The sequence below is a fragment of the Pelodiscus sinensis genome, unplaced genomic scaffold, assembly GCF_049634645.1.
Source record: "Pelodiscus sinensis isolate JC-2024 unplaced genomic scaffold, ASM4963464v1 ctg170, whole genome shotgun sequence".
Classification (NCBI taxonomy): domain Eukaryota; kingdom Metazoa; phylum Chordata; order Testudines; family Trionychidae; genus Pelodiscus; species Pelodiscus sinensis.
Genome location: NW_027466026.1, coordinates 104,753 through 122,966, shown reverse-complemented (window position 1 = coordinate 122,966; position 18,214 = coordinate 104,753). Strand labels below are relative to the sequence as shown.

General features: G+C 60.8%; 3 long non-coding RNA genes across 4 annotated transcripts; all 3 read left to right on the top strand.

Moving 5' to 3' along the window:
- The first annotated feature begins 2,328 nt into the window (after nucleotides 1–2,328).
- On the top strand, nucleotides 2,329–3,816 carry LOC102459223 (uncharacterized). The gene is made up of 4 exons (XR_012900282.1): nucleotides 2,329–2,467; nucleotides 2,554–2,770; nucleotides 3,010–3,128; nucleotides 3,441–3,816. It is a non-coding gene; the product is annotated as an uncharacterized LOC102459223 (long non-coding RNA).
- A 7,974-nt stretch (nucleotides 3,817–11,790) lies between these two features.
- Nucleotides 11,791–12,811, top strand: LOC142825987 (uncharacterized). Its single transcript, XR_012900281.1, has 3 exons — nucleotides 11,791–11,871; nucleotides 12,111–12,229; nucleotides 12,541–12,811. It is a non-coding gene; the product is annotated as an uncharacterized LOC142825987 (long non-coding RNA).
- Nucleotides 12,812–16,507: 3,696 nt separating this feature from the next.
- On the top strand, nucleotides 16,508–17,895 carry LOC142825988 (uncharacterized). 2 transcript variants are annotated; one of them, XR_012900284.1, is made up of 4 exons: nucleotides 16,508–16,784; nucleotides 16,871–17,087; nucleotides 17,327–17,445; nucleotides 17,757–17,895. It is a non-coding gene; the product is annotated as an uncharacterized LOC142825988 (long non-coding RNA). The 2 variants fall into 2 exon arrangements; XR_012900283.1 differs by having other exon boundaries at nucleotides 16,508–17,087.
- Nucleotides 17,896–18,214: the final 319 nt, after the last annotated feature.

Below are 18,214 nucleotides of genomic sequence, written 5' to 3'. Positions count from 1 at the left end.
GGGTAGGTGGGATTGGGTGCTAGGACCCCCCACCTGTGTATAGGCCCGGGGCCATCTGGGGCACGGATATTGCAGGGGTGTCGGAGGGGTTTTGCTCGGGAGGCTTCAGGCAGGCTGCTGAAGCGCTCTGTGAGACTGGTTGGTGGTCTGTTTGGAGAGGTCGCCAGTCAGGGGGACTGTAAAGAGCCCCGGATTTGAGCAATTCGCCCTTAGCGGACGCCCTAAGCTGTGCCCAGACACGGCCCGGTCCGTCACACTAACCCACACACCCTCCTCGCACACCCCTCTCTCGCCAGGTCTGTGACCCACCAGCCTCCCTTCTTCCTTCCTTCCCGACCCACACACCCTCCTCGCACACCACTATCTCGCCAGCTCAGCATCCTACCAGCCTCCCATCTTCCTTCCTTTCCACCCCACACACCCTTCTCGCACACCCCTCTCTCGCCAGGTCTGCGTCCTACCAGCATCCCTTCTTCCTTCCTTCCGAAACCACACACCCTACCTCGCACACCCCTCTCTCGCAAGATCTGGGACTTGTCAGCCTCCCTTCTTCCTTCCTTCCCAACCACACACCCTCCTCGCACATCACTCTCTCGCCAGGTCTGCGTCCTACCAGCCTCCCTTCTTCCTTCCTTCCCATCCCACACACCCTCTTCACACACCCCTCTCTTGCCAGGTGTGCGACCTACCAGCCTCCCTTCTTCCTTCCTTCCTAACCCTCACATCCCTCTCTCGCCAGGTCTGCGACCTACCATCCTCCCTTCTTCCTTCCTTTCCAACCCTCACACCCCTCTCTCGCCAGGACTGTGACCTACCAGCCTCCCTTCTTCCTTCCTTCCTTCCTTCCTTACCCACACACCTTCCTCGCACACCCCTCTCCCGCCAGGTCTGCGACCTACCATCCTCCCTTCTTCCTTCCTTTCCAACCCTCACACCCCTCTCTCGCCAGGACTGTGACCTACCAGCCTCCCTTCTTCCTTCCTTCCTTCCTTACCCACACACCCTCCTCACACACCCCTCTCTCGCCAGGTGTGCGACCTACCAGCCTCCCTTCTTCCTTCCTTCCTAACCCTCACATCCCTCTCTCGCCAGGTCTCCGTCCAACCAGCCTCCCTTCTTCCTTCCTTCCCATCCCACACACCCTCCTCGCACACCCCTCTCTCACCAGCTCTGTGACCCACCAGCCTCCCTTCTTCTTTCCTTCCCAACCCACACACCCCTCTCTCACCAGGTCTGCGACCTACCAGCCTCCCTTCTTCCTTCCTTTCCAACCCTCACACCCCTCTCTCGCCAGGTCTGCGACCTACCAGCCTCCCTTCTTCCTTCCTTCCTTACCCACACACCCTCCTCGCACACTCCTCTCTCGCCAGGTCTGCGACCTACCAGCCTCCCTTCTTCCTTCCTTCCCACCCCTCACGCCCTCCTCGTAAATCCCTCTCTTGCCAGGTCTGCGTCCTACCAGCCTCCCTTCTTCCTTCCTTCCTTACCCACACACCCTCCTCGCACACCCCTATCTCGCCAGGTCTGCGTCCTACCAGCCTCCCTTCTTCCTTCCTTTCTTACCCACACACCCACCCCACACACCGTCCTCGCACACCCCTCTTTCGCCAGGTCTGCGTCCTACCAGCCTCCCTTCTTCCTTCCTTCCCACCCCACATACCCTTCTCGTAAATCCCTCTCTCGCCAGGTCTGCGTCCTACCAGCCTCCCTTCTTCCTTCCTTCCTAACCCACACACCCTTCTCGCACACCCCTCTGTCACCAGGTCTGCATCCTACCAGCCTCCCTTCTTCCTTCCTTCCTTCCTAACCCACACACCCTCCTCGCACACCCCTCCCTCGCCAGGTCTGTGACCTACCAGCCTCCCTTCTTCCTTCCTTTCCAACCCACACACCCCTGTCTCACCGGGCCTGGGACCTGTCAGCCTCTTATTCTTTCTTTCACGCCCTCAAGTTGCACTCCTACCTCCTCACTCCTTCTCCTTCCCAGCACTGCCAGCCTGCCATATCGTTCCCTAATCTGCTCCCTGCAATGGTTATCCCTCCATTCATGGGATCCCTTAACCCCCAGCTCTCCCTAATTCCAATTATTGTTCCCCATGAACTTGCTGAGTTGGCTTTGCCTGCCACCCTGGGGTCCTGAAACACTCCTCCATGCTCTCCTCCATCTCTGGAGCCTCTAAATCCCCCAAACTCTGTGCCCCTGGGGTCCTTAGATCTCTCCCCTCCACAGTGCAGCCCCCAATACCATGTATTCAAAACAGTCATACTTACGTAGAGACCAAAATAGGAAATGAACTTCTCCACTGATCACCCCTTTGAGACTCTATTCTTCGCAGTGCTGCTGTCTCCCTCCACAGGACATGGGAAGGTCTGCTGGGTGAACATCTCCACAGATGTGGTCTTGGGAGCCTTCAAAAAAGTAGGGGACAACTGACGGTTTCATCACAGGCCATGAGCTTCCTTTTGGGTACGAATAATTCTGCTGGGTCTGCTCTGTAAGGAAACTATTTGGATGTTGGCTCAAAGCGCTCTTCTCCACTCGTATTTCTGCAGTGCCAGTGGGAGGGTAGAAGCCAGAGGCATACTTTATATGTGAGAAGCGGTTACGTGACATTACGGACTGAGATGCCAACGTGTTCACTTTTCCTAAAGTGCTGGATTCAGAACCAGGGGAAAAAGTCAACTATTGGAGACTCCTCCAGTTCTGCGATGAACAGAGAGAGAAAACGAGACTATGAGCAAAATTACTGCAAGTCAAGAGCTGTTCCAGGTGAGCATCTCCATGGGTTAAGGGCTCAGGAGCTAACAGGAATTCTGCAGGTACGCCAGTCACGCCAGGGAGAGCGGTGGTGTGTCCTGGCTGTGTCCTGGCTGACTGACTCAGTGTCCTTGTAGTGGGCCAGATACAGAGGGCAGAGGGGGGGAAAGGGCTAAAGGATAGAATTCCCGCAGTTAGGGACTGTAGTGAGTGGGAGCTCACGCTGGGTTTTTATTGTTCCGCACTTGCAGAGGAATCAGTGCAGGGCCATGGCCAGAGAAGAAACCGTCCGAGATGGACTTGAGCTTCCTGGGCGTGATTCTCGGGACACGTGAAGGGTCTTCAGCCTTCGGCCTTCCCATGGCTCTGTGTGAGTAAGAGATGCGTGCTTTGAAATCTTCAAGCGTCCTGGCAGTAGGTTTCTTCTGAGGCAGAGAGCTTCCTGCTGGGGCACGGAGCCTGGTGGCTTGGGGGCTGGTGAAGGGGCAGTAGGCGGTTCAACAGCGCGTGGATAGAGATTCAAGGCCTCCTTTCTCCTCCGCGGTCCTGTAGTGGCAGCGGGAGGGGGTGGCCGATGGTGGGAGGCTGCGGTGCGATGGTGGGAGGAGAAGCGATGCCGCGTCCTTGTGGACTGAAACGCTAAGTTGTTTGGTTGGTTTTCCCCCTCTGCTGTGTTCGGTAGCGAGCGATAAGAAGTCAACCCTCCCGGTGTCCTCCCGTCTGGGGATGGAACGGAAACGAGAACAGCGAGCTCGGGAGCTTGGTCGAAGCGAGGCGAGAACCGTCCGTCTGGGAGCGGAGCAGCCGTCGCTGTCACGGAGATAAGTGTCGGGTCTGGAAATCTCTCGGCTGACGGCCCACTCGGGTCTAGGAAGGGAAGTCACGTTTGCTTAGACAGCGAGTCCGAGCGGAGGTTCTCGAGGAGGAAGACGCTCTCGGATTGTGTTGCTGGGTGGGGGGATCTCTGGCGCAGCTCTCCGGGCACTGCTGGGGGGGAGGGTCTCTGGCTCCGCTCTCGGGTGATGCTGCTGGGGGGGGTCTCTGGCTCCGCTCTCGGCTGACGCTGCTGGGGGGGTCTCTGCCGCCGCTCTCAGGTCGCGCTGCTGGGGGGGGGGCTCTGCCGCCGCTCTCAGGTCGTGCTGCTCGGGGGGGGTCTCTGTGGCATCTCTCGGGTCGCGCTGCTGGGGGGAGTCTCTGGCGCCGCTCTGGGGTTGCTCTGCTGGGGGGTTGTCTCTGGCGCCGCATTTGGGTGACACTGCTGGGGGTGGGTGTTTGGCGCCGCTTTCGGGTCCCGCAGCTGGGGGGGGTCATCTGGCGCCGCTATCCGATTGTGTTGCTGGGGGGGCTCTCTGGCGCCTCTCTCGGTTCGTGCTGTTGGGGTGTCTCTGCCGCCGCTCTCAGGTCGCGCTGCTGGGGGGGGTCTCTACCGCATCTCTCCGGTCACGCTGCTGGGAGGGTCTCTGGCTCCGCTCTCGAGTGATGCTCCGGGGGGGGGAGGGTCATTAGCCCCGCTCTCGGGGGTCACTGCTTGGGAGGTCTCTGGCGCCTCTTTTGGGTGATGCTGCGGGGGGGGTCTCTGGCACCGCTCTCGGGTCGACCTGCTGGGGCGGGGTCTCTGGCGCTGCTCTCGGGTGACGCTGCTGGGGGGGTGTCTCTGGCGCCGCATTCAGGTGAGGCTGCTGGGGGGGGTGTCTGGCGCCGCTCTCAGGTGATGCGACTGAGGGGGGTCTCTGGCGCCTCTCTCTGGTCGCGCTGCTCGGGGGGGGCGTCTCTGGCGCCACTCTCGTTTTGTGCTGCTGGGGGGGGCGTGTCTGGCGCCGCTCTCGGATCGCGCTGCTGGGGGGGGGTCTTTGGTGTCGCTGTCAGGTGGTGCTGTTGGGGGGGGTCTCTGGTGTCACTCTCGAGTGATGCTGCTGGGGGGGTCTCTGGTTTTGCTCTCGGTTCGCACTGCTGGGGGGGGGGTCTGTGGCTCCCCTCTCGGGTTGCGCTGCTGGGGGGGGTCTCTGGTGCCGATCTCGGGTGATGCTGCTGCGGCGGGGTCTCTGACGCCGCTTTCGGTTGATGCTGCTGGGGGGGGTCTCTGGCGCCGCTTTCGGGTGATGCTGCTGCGGGGGGGTCTCTGGCTCCGCTCTCGGGTCGCACTGCTGGGGGGGGGGGGGGTCTCTGGCGCCGCTCTCCGGTCGCGCTGCTGGGCGGGGGTCTCTGTTGCCGCTCTCGGGTTGCACTTCGCGGGGGGTCTCTGGTGCCGCTCTCAGGTCGCACTGTTGGGGGGGGGTCTCTGGCTTCGCTCTGGGGTCGCTCTGCTGGGGGGGAGACTCTGGCGCCGATATCAGGTGATGCTGCTGGGGGTGTTTCTGGCGCCACTCTCGGGTGACGTTGTCTGGTGGGGGGCTATCTGGTGCCGCTCTTGAATCATCCTGCTGGGGGGGTGGTCTGCGTCCTACCAGCCTCCCTTCTTCCTTCCTTCCTTACCCACACACCTTCCTCGCACACTCCTCTCTCGCCAGGTCTGCGTCCTACCAGCCTCCCTTCTTCCTTCCTTCCTTACCCACACACCTTCCTCGCACACCCCTCTCTCGCCAGGTCTGCGTCCTACCAGCCTCCTTTCTTCCTTCCTTCCCATCCCACACACCCTCCTCGCACACCCCTCTCTCACCAGGTCTGCGACTCACCAGCCTCCCTTCTTTCTTCCTTCCCAACCCACACACCCCTCTCTCACCTGGTCTGCGACCTACCAGCCTCCCTTCTTCCTTCCTTTCCAACCCTCACACCCCTCTCTCGCTAGGTCTGCGACCTAGCAGCCTCCCTTCTTCCTTCCTTCCTTATCCACACACCCTCCTCGCACACCCCTCTCTCGCCAGGTCTGCGACCTACCTGCCTCCCTTCTTCCTTCCTTCCCACCCCACACACACTCCTCGTAAATCCCTCTCTCTAGCCAGGTCTGCGTCCTACCAGCCTCCCTTCTTCCTTCCTTTCCAACCCTCACACCCCTCTCTCGCTAGGTCTGCGACCTACCAGCCTCCCTTCTTCCTTCCTTCCTAACCCACACACTCTCCTCGCACACCCCTATCTCGCCAGGTCTGCGTCCTACCAGCCTCCCTTCTTCCTTCCTTCCTAACCCACACACCCTTCTCGCACACCCCTATCTCGCCAGGTCTGCGTCCTACCAGCCTCCCATCTTCCTTTCTTCGTAGCCCACACACCCTCTTCGCACATCCCTATCTCGCCAGGTCTGCGTCCTACCTGCCTCCCTTCTTCCTTCCTTTCCAACCCTCACACCCCTATCTCGCCAGGTCTGCGACCTACCTGCCTCCCTTCTTCCTTCCTTCCCACCCCACACACCCTCCTCGCACACCCCTCTTTCGCCAGGTCTGCGTCCTACCAGCCTCTCTTCTTCCTTCCTTCCCACCCCACACACCCTCCTCGTAAATCCCTCTCTCGCCAGGTCTGCGTCCTACCAGCCTCCCTTCTTCCTTTCTTCCTAACCCACACACTCTTCTCGCACACCCCTATCTCGCCAGGTCTGCGTCCTACCAGCCTCCCTTCTTCCTTCCTTTCCAACCCTCACACCCCTCTCTCGCCAGGTCTGCGACCTACCAGCCCCCCTTCTTCCTTCCTTCCTTATCCACACACCTTCCTCGCACACCTCTCTCTCGCCAGGTCTGCGTCCTACCTGCCTCCCTTCTTCCTTCCTTCCCAACCCACACACCCCTCTCTCACCAGGTCTGCTACCTACCAGCCTCCCTTCTTCCTTCCTTTCCAACCCACACACCCTCCTCGCACACCCCTCTCTCACCAGGTCAGCGTCCTACCAGCCTCCCGTCTTCCTTCCTTCCTAACCCACACACCCTCCTCGCACACCCCTCTGTCACCAGGTCTGCATCCTACCAGCCTCCCTTCTTCCTTCCTTCCTTCCTAACCCACACACCCTCCTCGCACACCCCTCCCTCGCCAGGTCTGCGACCTACCAGCCTCCCTTCTTCCTTTCTTCCTAACCCACACACCCCTGTCTCACCGGGCCTGGGACCTGTCAGCCTCTTATTCTTTCTTTCACGCCCTCACGTTGCACTCCTACCTCCTCACTCCTCCTCCTTCCCAGCACTGCCAGTCTGCCATATCGTTCTCTAATCTGCTCCCTGCAATGGTTATCCCTCCATTCATGGGATCCCTTAACCTCCAGCTCTCCCTAATTCCAATTATTGTTCCCCATGAACTTGCTGAGTTGGCTTTGCCTGCCACCCTGGGGTCCTCAAACACTCCTCCATGCTCTCCTCCATCTCTGGAGCCTCTAAATCCCCCAAACTCTGTGCCCCTGGGATCCTTAGATCTCTCCCCTCCACAGTGCAGCCCCCAATACCATGTATTCAAAACAGTCATACTTACGTAGAGACCAAAATAGGAAATGAACTTCTCCACTGATCACCCCTTTGAGACTCTATTCTTCGCAGTGCTGCTGTCTCCCTCCACAGGACATGGGAAGGTCTGCTGGGTGAACATCTCCACAGATGTGGTCTTGGGAGCCTTCAAAAAAGTAGGGGACAACTGACGGTTTCATCACAGGCCATGAGCTTCCTTTTGGGTACGAATAATTCTGCTGGGTCTGCTCTGTAAGGAAACTATTTGGATGTTGGCTCAAAGCGCTCTTCTCCACTCGTATTTCTGCAGTGCCAGTGGGAGGGTAGAAGCCAGAGGCATACTTTATATGTGAGAAGCGGTTACGTGACATTACGGACTGAGATGCCAACGTGTTCACTTTTCCTAAAGTGCTGGATTCAGAACCAGGGGAAAAAGTCAACTATTGGAGACTCCTCCAGTTCTGCGATGAACAGAGAGAGAAAACGAGACTATGGGCAAAATTACTGCAAGTCAAGAGCTATTCCAGGTGAGCATCTCCATGGGTTAAGGGCTCAGGAGCTAACAGGAATTCTGCAGGTACGCCAGTCACGCCAGGGAGAGCGGTGGTGTGTCCTGGCTGTGTCCTGGCTGACTGACTCAGTGTCCTTGTAGTGGGCCAGATACAGAGGGCAGAGGGGGGGAAAGGGCTAAAGGATAGAATTCCCGCAGTTAGGGACTGTAGTGAGTGGGAGCTCACGCTGGGTTTTTATTGTTCCGCGCTTGCAGAGGAATCAGTGCAGGGCCATGGCCAGAGAAGAAACCGTCCGAGATGGACTTGAGCTTCCTGGGCGTGATTCTCGGGACACGTGAAGGGTCTTCAGCCTTCGGCCTTCCCATGGCTCTGTGTGAGTAAGAGGTGCGTGCTTTGAAATCTTCAAGCGTCCTGGCAGTAGGTTTCTTCTGAGGCAGAGAGCTTCCTGCTGGGGCACGGAGCCTGGTGGCTTGGGGACTGGTGAAGGGGCAGTAGGCGGTTCAACAGCGCGTGGATAGAGATTCAAGGCCTCCTTTCTCTCCGCGGTCCTGTAGTGGCAGCGGGAGGGGGTGGCCGATGGTGGGAGACAGCGGTGCGATGGTGGGAGGAGAAGCGATGCCCCGTCCTTGTGGACTGAAACGCTAAGTTGTTTGGTTGGTTTTCCCCCTCTGCTGTGTTCGGTAGCGAGCGATAAGAAGTCAACCCTCCCGGTGTCCTCCCGTCTGGGGATGGAACGGAAACGAGAACAGCGAGCTCGGGAGCTTGGTCGAAGCGAGGCGAGAACCATCCGTCTGGGAGCGGAGCAGCCGTCGCTGTCACGGAGATAAGTGTCGGGTCTGGAAATCTCTCGGCTTACGGCCCACTCGGGTCTAGGAAGGGAAGTCACGTTTGCTTAGACAGCGAATCCGAGCGAAGGTTCTCGAGGAGGAAGACGCTCTCGGATTGTGTTGCTGGGTGGGGGGGTCTCTGGCGCAGCTCTCCGGGCACTGCTGGGGGGGAGGGACTCTGGCTCCGCTCTCGGGTGATGCTGCCGGGGGGGGTCTCTGGCTCCGCTCTCGGGTGACGCTGCTGGGGGGGGTCTCTGGCTCCACTCTCGGGTCGCGCTGCTGGGGGGGGTCTCTGCCGCCGCTCTCAGGTCGTGCTGCTCGGGGGGGGTCTCTGTGGCATCTCTCGGGTCGCGCTGCTGGGGGGAGTCTCTGGCGCCGCTCTGGGGTTGCTCTGCTGGGGGGTTGTCTCTGGCGCCGCATTTGGGTGACACTGCTGGGGGTGGGTGTTTGGCGCCGCTTTCGGGTCCCGCAGCTGGGGGGGGTCATCTGGCGCCGCTATCCGATTGTGTTGCTGGGGGGGCTCTCTGGCGCCTCTCTCGGTTCGTGCTGTTGGGGTGTCTCTGCCGCCGCTCTCAGGTCGCGCTGCTGGGGGGGGTCTCTACCGCATCTCTCCGGTCACGCTGCTGGGAGGGTCTCTGGCTCCGCTCTGGGGTTGCTCTGCTGGGGGGTTGTCTCTGGCGCCGCATTTGGGTGACACTGCTGGGGGTGGGTGTTTGGCGCCGCTTTCGGGTCCCGCAGCTGGGGGGGGTCATCTGGCGCCGCTATCCGATTGTGTTGCTGGGGGGGCTCTCTGGCGCCTCTCTCGGTTCGTGCTGTTGGGGTGTCTCTGCCGCCGCTCTCAGGTCGCGCTGCTGGGGGGGGTCTCTACCGCATCTCTCCGGTCACGCTGCTGGGAGGGTCTCTGGCTCCGCTCTCGAGTGATGCTCCGGGGGGGGGAGGGTCATTAGCCCCGCTCTCGGGGGTCACTGCTTGGGAGGTCTCTGGCGCCTCTTTTGGGTGATGCTGCGGGGGGGGTCTCTGGCACCGCTCTCGGGTCGACCTGCTGGGGCGGGGTCTCTGGCGCTGCTCTCGGGTGACGCTGCTGGGGGGGTGTCTCTGGCGCCGCATTCAGGTGAGGCTGCTGGGGGGGGTGTCTGGCGCCGCTCTCAGGTGATGCGACTGAGGGGGGTCTCTGGCGCCTCTCTCTGGTCGCGCTGCTCGGGGGGGGCGTCTCTGGCGCCACTCTCGTTTTGTGCTGCTGGGGGGGGCGTGTCTGGCGCCGCTCTCGGATCGCGCTGCTGGGGGGGGGTCTTTGGTGTCGCTGTCAGGTGGTGCTGTTGGGGGGGGTCTCTGGTGTCACTCTCGAGTGATGCTGCTGGGGGGGTCTCTGGTTTTGCTCTCGGTTCGCACTGCTGGGGGGGGGGTCTGTGGCTCCCCTCTCGGGTTGCGCTGCTGGGGGGGGTCTCTGGTGCCGATCTCGGGTGATGCTGCTGCGGCGGGGTCTCTGACGCCGCTTTCGGTTGATGCTGCTGGGGGGGGTCTCTGGCGCCGCTTTCGGGTGATGCTGCTGCGGGGGGGTCTCTGGCTCCGCTCTCGGGTCGCACTGCTGGGGGGGGGGGGGGTCTCTGGCGCCGCTCTCCGGTCGCGCTGCTGGGCGGGGGTCTCTGTTGCCGCTCTCGGGTTGCACTTCGCGGGGGGTCTCTGGTGCCGCTCTCAGGTCGCACTGTTGGGGGGGGTCTCTGGCTTCGCTCTGGGGTCGCTCTGCTGGGGGGGAGACTCTGGCGCCGATATCAGGTGATGCTGCTGGGGGTGTTTCTGGCGCCACTCTCGGGTGACGTTGTCTGGTGGGGGGCTATCTGGTGCCGCTCTTGAATCATCCTGCTGGGGGGGTGGTCTGCGTCCTACCAGCCTCCCTTCTTCCTTCCTTCCTTACCCACACACCTTCCTCGCACACTCCTCTCTCGCCAGGTCTGCGTCCTACCAGCCTCCCTTCTTCCTTCCTTCCTTACCCACACACCTTCCTCGCACACCCCTCTCTCGCCAGGTCTGCGTCCTACCAGCCTCCTTTCTTCCTTCCTTCCCATCCCACACACCCTCCTCGCACACCCCTCTCTCACCAGGTCTGCGACTCACCAGCCTCCCTTCTTTCTTCCTTCCCAACCCACACACCCCTCTCTCACCTGGTCTGCGACCTACCAGCCTCCCTTCTTCCTTCCTTTCCAACCCTCACACCCCTCTCTCGCTAGGTCTGCGACCTAGCAGCCTCCCTTCTTCCTTCCTTCCTTATCCACACACCCTCCTCGCACACCCCTCTCTCGCCAGGTCTGCGACCTACCTGCCTCCCTTCTTCCTTCCTTCCCACCCCACACACACTCCTCGTAAATCCCTCTCTCTAGCCAGGTCTGCGTCCTACCAGCCTCCCTTCTTCCTTCCTTTCCAACCCTCACACCCCTCTCTCGCTAGGTCTGCGACCTACCAGCCTCCCTTCTTCCTTCCTTCCTAACCCACACACTCTCCTCGCACACCCCTATCTCGCCAGGTCTGCGTCCTACCAGCCTCCCTTCTTCCTTCCTTCCTAACCCACACACCCTTCTCGCACACCCCTATCTCGCCAGGTCTGCGTCCTACCAGCCTCCCATCTTCCTTTCTTCGTAGCCCACACACCCTCTTCGCACATCCCTATCTCGCCAGGTCTGCGTCCTACCTGCCTCCCTTCTTCCTTCCTTTCCAACCCTCACACCCCTATCTCGCCAGGTCTGCGACCTACCTGCCTCCCTTCTTCCTTCCTTCCCACCCCACACACCCTCCTCGCACACCCCTCTTTCGCCAGGTCTGCGTCCTACCAGCCTCTCTTCTTCCTTCCTTCCCACCCCACACACCCTCCTCGTAAATCCCTCTCTCGCCATAGACTCATAGACTTTAAGGTCAGAAGGGACCATTATGATCATCTAGTCTGACCCCCTGCACAGTGCAGGCCACAGAATCTCGCCCACCCCTCTTAGAATAATCCTCTCACCTATGTCTCAGATATTGAAGCCTTCAAATACTTTGAAGGCCCCAACATGCAGAGAGTCCTTCAGCTGTGATCTGTGCCCAATGCTACAGAGGAAGGCGAAAAACCTCCAGGGCCTCTGCCAATCTACCCTGGAGGAAAATTCCTTCCTGACCCCAAATATGGCGATCAGCTAAACCCTGAGCATGGGGGCAAGACTCACCAGCCAGACACCCAGAAAGTTCCCTATAGCAACTCCTATCATCCCTCCATTGACCTATTTCCAACTGGTAATGAATGGTCAATTAGTTACCAAGATCATGTTATTTCATCCAACCATCCCCTTATCATAGAATCAGAACTGGAAGAGACTCCTCCAGTTCTGCGATGAACAGAGAGAGAAAACGAGACTATGAGCAAAATTACTGCAAGTCAAGAGCTGTTCCAGGTGAGCATCTCCATGGGTTAAGGGCTCAGGAGCTAACAGGAATTCTGCAGGTACGCCAGTCATGCCAGGGAGAGCGGTGGTGTGTCCTGGCTGTGTCCTGGCTGACTGACTCAGTGTCCTTGTAGTGGGCCAGATACAGAGGGCAGAGGGGAGGAAAGGGCTAAAGGATAGAATTCCCGCAGTTAGGGACTGTAGTGAGTGGGAGCTCACGCTGGGTTTTTATTGTTCCGCGCTTGCAGAGGAATCAGTGCAGGGCCATGGCCAGAGAAGAAACCGTCCGAGATGGACTTGAGCTTCCTGGGCGTGATTCTCGGGACACGTGAAGGGTCTTCAGCCTTCGGCCTTCCCATGGCTCTGTGTGAGTAAGAGGTGCGTGCTTTGAAATCTTCAAGCGTCCTGGCAGTAGGTTTCTTCTGAGGCAGAGAGCTTCCTGCTGGGGCACGGAGCCTGGTGGCTTGGGGACTGGTGAAGGGGCAGTAGGCGGTTCAACAGCGCGTGGATAGAGATTCAAGGCCTCCTTTCTCTCCGCGGTCCTGTAGTGGCAGCGGGAGGGGGTGGCCGATGGTGGGAGGCTGCGGTGCGATGGTGGGAGGAGAAGCGATGCCCCGTCCTTGTGGACTGAAACGCTAAGTTGTTTGGTTGGTTTTCCCCCTCTGCTGTGTTCGGTAGCGAGCGATAAGAAGTCAACCCTCCCGGTGTCCTCCCGTCTGGGGATGGAACGGAAACGAGACCAGCGAGCTCGGGAGCTTGGTCGAAGCGAGGCGAGAACCATCCGTCTGGGAGCGGAGCAGCCGTCGCTGTCACGGAGATAAGTGTCGGGTCTGGAAATCTCTCGGCTTACGGCCCACTCGGGTCTAGGAAGGGAAGTCACGTTTGCTTAGACAGCGAGTCCGAGCGAAGGTTCTCGAGGAGGAAGACGCTCTCGGATTGTGTTGCTGGGTGGGGGGGTCTCTGGCGCAGCTCTCCGGGCACTGCTGGGGGGGAGGGTCTCTGGCTCCGCTCTCGAGTGATGCTCCGGGGGGGGGAGGGTCATTGGCCCCGCTCTCGGGTCACACTGCTTGGGAGGTCTCTGGCGCCTCTTTTGGGTGATGCTGCGGGGGGGGGTCTCTGGCACTGCTCTCGGGTCGACCTGCTGGGGCGGGGTCTCTGGCGCTGCTCTCGGGTGACGCTGCTGGGGGGGTGTCTCTGGCGCCGCATTCAGGTGAGGCTGCTGGGGGGGGGTGTCTGGCACCGCTCTCGGGTGATGTGACTGAGGGAGGTCTCTGGCGCCTCTCTCTGGTCGCGCTGCTCGGGGGGAGGGGCGTCTCTGGCGCCACTCTCGTTTCGTGCTGCTGGGGGGGGCGTGTCTGGCGCCGCTCTCGGATCGTGCTGCTGGGGGGGGTCTTTGGTGTCGCTGTCAGGTGGTGCTGTTGGGGGGGGTCTCTGGTGTCACTCTCGAGTGATGCTGCTGGGGGGGGTCTCTGGTTTTGCTCTCGGTTCGCACTGCTGGGGGGGGTCTGTGGCTCCCCTCTCGGGTTGCGCTGCTGGGGGGGGTCTCTGGTGCCGATCTCGGGTGATGCTGCTGCGGCGGGGTCTCTGACGCCGCTTTCGGGTGATGCTGCTGGGGGGGGGTCTCTGGCGCCGCTTTCGGGTGATGCTGCTGCGGGGGGGGTCTCTGGTTCCGCTCTCGGGTCGCACTGCTGGGGCTGGGGGTCTCTGGCGCCGCTCTCCGGTCGCGCTGCTGGGGGGGGGGCTCTGTTGCCGCTCTCGGGTCGCACTGCGGGGGGGGTCTCTGGTGCCGCTCTCAGGTCGCACTGTTGGGGGGGGTCTCTGGCTTCGCTCTGGGGTCGCTCTGCTGGGGGGGAGACTCTGGCACCGATATCAGGTGATGCTGCTGGGGGTGTCTCTGGCGCCACTCTCGGGTGACGTTGTTTGGTGGGGGGCTATCTGGTGCCGCTCTTGAATCATCCTGCTGGGGGGGTGGTCTGCGTCCTACCAGCCTCCCTTCTTCCTTCCTTCCTTACCCACACACCTTCCTCGCACACCCCTCTCTCGCCAGGTCTGCGTCCTACCAGCCTCCCTTCTTCCTTCCTTCCTAACCCACACACCCTTCTCGCACACCCCTATCTCGCCAGGTCTGCGTCCTACCAGCCTCCCTTCTTCCTTCCTTCCTAACCCACACACCCTTCTCGCACACCCCTATCTCGCCAGGTCTGCGTCCTACCAGCCTCCCTTCTTCCTTCCATCGCAACCCACACACCCTCCTCGCACACACCTATCTTGCCAGGTCAGCGTCCTACCAGCCTCCCGTCTTCCTTCCTTCCTAACCCACACACCCTCCTCGCACACCCCTCTGTCACCAGGTCTGCATCCTACCAGCCTCCCTTCTTCCTTCCTTCCTTCCTAACCCACACACCCTCCTCGCACACCCCTCCCTCGCCAGGTCTGCGACCTACCAGCCTCCCTTCTTCCTTTCTTCCTAACCGAAGAGGTCTCTGCCGCCGCTCTCAGGTCGCGCTGCTGAGGGGGGGGGTCTCTGCCGCCGCTCTCAGGTCGCGCTGCTGGGGGGAGTCTCTGGCGCCGCTCTGGGGTTGCTCTGCTGGGGGGTTGTCTCTGGCGCCGCTTTCGGGTCCCGCAGCTGGGGGGGGGTCATCTGGCGCCGCTATCCGATTGTGTTGCTGGGGGGGCTCTCTGGCGCCGCTCTCGGGTCGTGCTGTTGGGGGGTCTCTCCCGCCGCTCTCGGGTCGCGCTGCTGGGGGGGGGTCTCTGCCGCATCTCTCGGGTCACGCTGCTGGGAGGGTCTCTGGCTCCGCTCTCGAGTGATGCTCCGGGGGGGGAGGGTCATTGGCCCCGCTCTCGGGTCACACTGCTTGGGAGGTCTCTGGCGCCTCTTTTGGGTGATGCTGCGGGGGGGGGGGTCTCTGGCACCGCTCTCCGGTCGACCTGCTGGGGCGGGGTCTCTGGCGCTGCTCTCGGGTGACGCTGCTGGGGGGGTGTCTCTGGCGCCGCATTCAGGTGAGGCTGCTGGGGGGGGTGTCTGGCGCCGCTCTCGGGTGATGTGACTGAGGGAGGTCTCTGGCGCCTCTCTCTGGTCGCGCTGCTCGGGGGGGGGGGGGCGTCTCTGGCGCCACTCTCGTTTCGTGCTGCTGGGGGGGCGTGTCTGGCGCCACTCTCGGATCGTGCTGCTGGGGGGGGGTCTTTGGTGTCGCTGTCAGGTGGTGCTGTTGGGGGGGTCTCTGGTGTCACTCTCGAGTGATGCTGCTGGGGGGGTCTCTGGTTTTGCTCTCGGTTCGCACTGCTGGGGGGGGTCTGTGGCTCCCCTCTCGGGTTGCGCTGCTGGGGGGGGTCTCTGGTGCCGATCTCGGGTGATGCTGCTGCGGCGGGGTCTCTGACGCCGCTTTCGGGTGATGCTGCTGGGGGGGGGTCTCTGGCGCCGCTTTCGGGTGATGCTGCTGCGGGGGGGGTCTCTGGCTCCGCTCTTGGGTCGCACTGCTGGGGCAGGGGGTCTCTGGCGCCGCTCTCCGGTCGCGCTGCTGGGGGGGGTCTCTGTTGCCGCTCTCGGGTCGCACTGCGGGGGGGGTCACTGGTGCCGCTCTCAGGTCGCACTGTTGGGGGGGGTCTCTGGCTTCGCTCTGGGGTCGCTCTGCTGGGGGGGAGACTCTGGCACCGATATCAGGTGATGCTGCTGGGGGTGTCTCTGGCGCCACTCTCGGGTGACGTTGTTTGGTGGGGGGCTATCTGGTGCCGCTCTTGAATCATCCTGCTGGGGGGGTGGTCTGCGTCCTACCAGCCTCCCTTCTTCCTTCCTTCCTTACCCACACACCTTCCTCGCACACCCCTCTCTCGCCAGGTCTGCGTCCTACCAGCCTCCCTTCTTCCTTCCTTCCTAACCCACACACCCTTCTCGCACACCCCTATCTCGCCAGGTCTGCGTCCTACCAGCCTCCCTTCTTCCTTCCTTCCTAACCCACACACCCTTCTCGCACACCCCTATCTCGCCAGGTCTGCGTCCTACCAGCCTTCCTTCTTCCTTCCTTCCTAACCCACACACCCTTCTCGCACACCCCTATCTCGCCAGGTCTGCGTCCTACCAGCCTCCCTTCTTCCTTCCTTCCCAACCCACACACCCTCCTCGCACACACCTATCTTGCCAGGTCAGCGTCCTACCAGCCTCCCGTCTTCCTTCCTTCCTAACCCACACACCCTCCTCGCACACCCCTCTGTCACCAGGTCTGCATCCTACCAGCCTCCCTTCTTCCTTCCTTCCTTCCTAACCCACACACCCTCCTCGCACACCCCTCCCTCGCCAGGTCTGCGACCTACCAGCCTCCCTTCTTCCTTTCTTCCTAACCCACACGCCCCTGTCTCACCGGGCCTGGGACCTGTCAGCCTCTTATTCTTTCTTTCACGCCCTCACGTTGCACTCCTACCTCCTCACTCCTCCTCCTTCCCAGCACTGCCAGTCTGCCATATCGTTCTCTAATCTGCTCCCTGCAATGGTTATCCCTCCATTCATGGGATCCCTTTACCCCCAGCTCTCCCTAATTCCAATTATTGTTCCCCATGAACTTGCTGAGTTGGCTTTGCCTGCCACCCTGGGGTCCTGAAACACTCCTCCATGCTCTCCTCCATCTCTGGAGCCTCTAAATTCCCCAAACTCTGTGCCCCTGGGATCCTTAGATCTCTCCCCTCCACAGTGCAGCCCCCAATACCATGTATTCAAAACAGTCATACTTACGTAGAGACCAAAATAGGAAATGAACTTCTCCACTGATCACCCCTTTGAGACTCTATTCTTCGCAGTGCTGCTGTCTCCCTCCACAGGACATGGGAAGGTCTGCTGGGTGAACATCTCCACAGATGTGGTCTTGGGAGCCTTCAAAAAAGTAGGGGACAACTGACGGTTTCATCACAGGCCATGAGCTTCCTTTTGGGTACGAATAATTCTGCTGGGTCTGCTCTGTAAGGAAACTATTTGGATGTTGGCTCAAAGCGCTCTTCTCCACTCGTATTTCTGCAGTGCCAGTGGGAGGGTAGAAGCCAGAGGCATACTTTATATGTGAGAAGCGGTTACGTGACATTACGGACTGAGATGCCAACGTGTTCACTTTTCCTAAAGTGCTGGATTCAGAACCAGGGGAAAAAGTCAACAATTGGAGACTCCTCCAGTTCTGCGATGAACAGAGAGAGAAAACGAGACTATGAGCAAAATTACTGCAAGTCAAGAGCTGTTCCAGGTGAGCATCTCCATGGGTTAAGGGCTCAGGAGCTAACAGGAATTCTGCAGGTACACCAGTCACGCCAGGGAGAGCGGTGGTGTGTCCTGGCTGTGTCCTGGCTGACTGACTCAGTGTCCTTGTAGTGGGCCAGATACAGAGGGCAGAGGGGGGGAAAGGGCTAAAGGATAGAATTCCCGCAGTTAGGGACTGTAGTGAGTGGGAGCTCACGCTGGGTTTTTATTGTTCCGCGCTTGCAGAGGAATCAGTGCAGGGCCATGGCCAGAGAAGAAACCGTCCGAGATGGACTTGAGCTTCCTGGGCGTGATTCTCGGGACACGTGAAGGGTCTTCAGCCTTCGGCCTTCCCATGGCTCTGTGTGAGTAAGAGATGCGTGCTTTGAAATCTTCAAGCGTCCTGGCAGTAGGTTTCTTCTGAGGCAGAGAGCTTCCTGCTGGGGCACGGAGCCTGGTGGCTTGGGGACTGGTGAAGGGGCAGTAGGCGGTTCAACAGCGCGTGGATAGAGATTCAAGGCCTCCTTTCTCTCCGCGGTCCTGTAGTGGCAGCGGGAGGGGGTGGCCGATGGTGGGAGGCTGCGGTGCGATGGTGGGAGGAGAAGCGATGCCGCGTCCTTGTGGACTGAAACGCTAAGTTGTTTGGTTGGTTTTCCCCCTCTGCTGTGTTCGGTAGCGAGCGATAAGAAGTCAACCCTCCCGGTGTCCTCCCGTCTGGGGATGGAACGGAAACGAGAACAGCGAGCTTGGGAGCTTGGTCGAAGCGAGGCGAGAACCATCCGTCTGGGAGCGGAGCAGCCGTCGCTGTCACGGAGATAAGTGTCGGGTCTGGAAATCTCTCGGCTTACGGCCCACTCGGGTCTAGGAAGGGAAGTCACGTTTGCTTAGACAGCGAGTCCGAGCGAAGGTTCTCGAGGAGGAAGACGCTCTCGGATTGTGTTGCTGGGTGGGGGGGTCTCTGGCGCAGCTCTCCGGGCACTGCTGGGGGGGAGGGTCTCTGGCTCCGCTCTCGGGTGATGCTGCTGGGGGGGGTCTCTGGCTCCGCTCTCGGGTGACGCTGCTGGGGGGGGGTCTCTGCCGCCGCTCTCAGGTCGCGCTGCTGGGGGGGGGGGTCTCTGCCGCCACTCTCAGGTC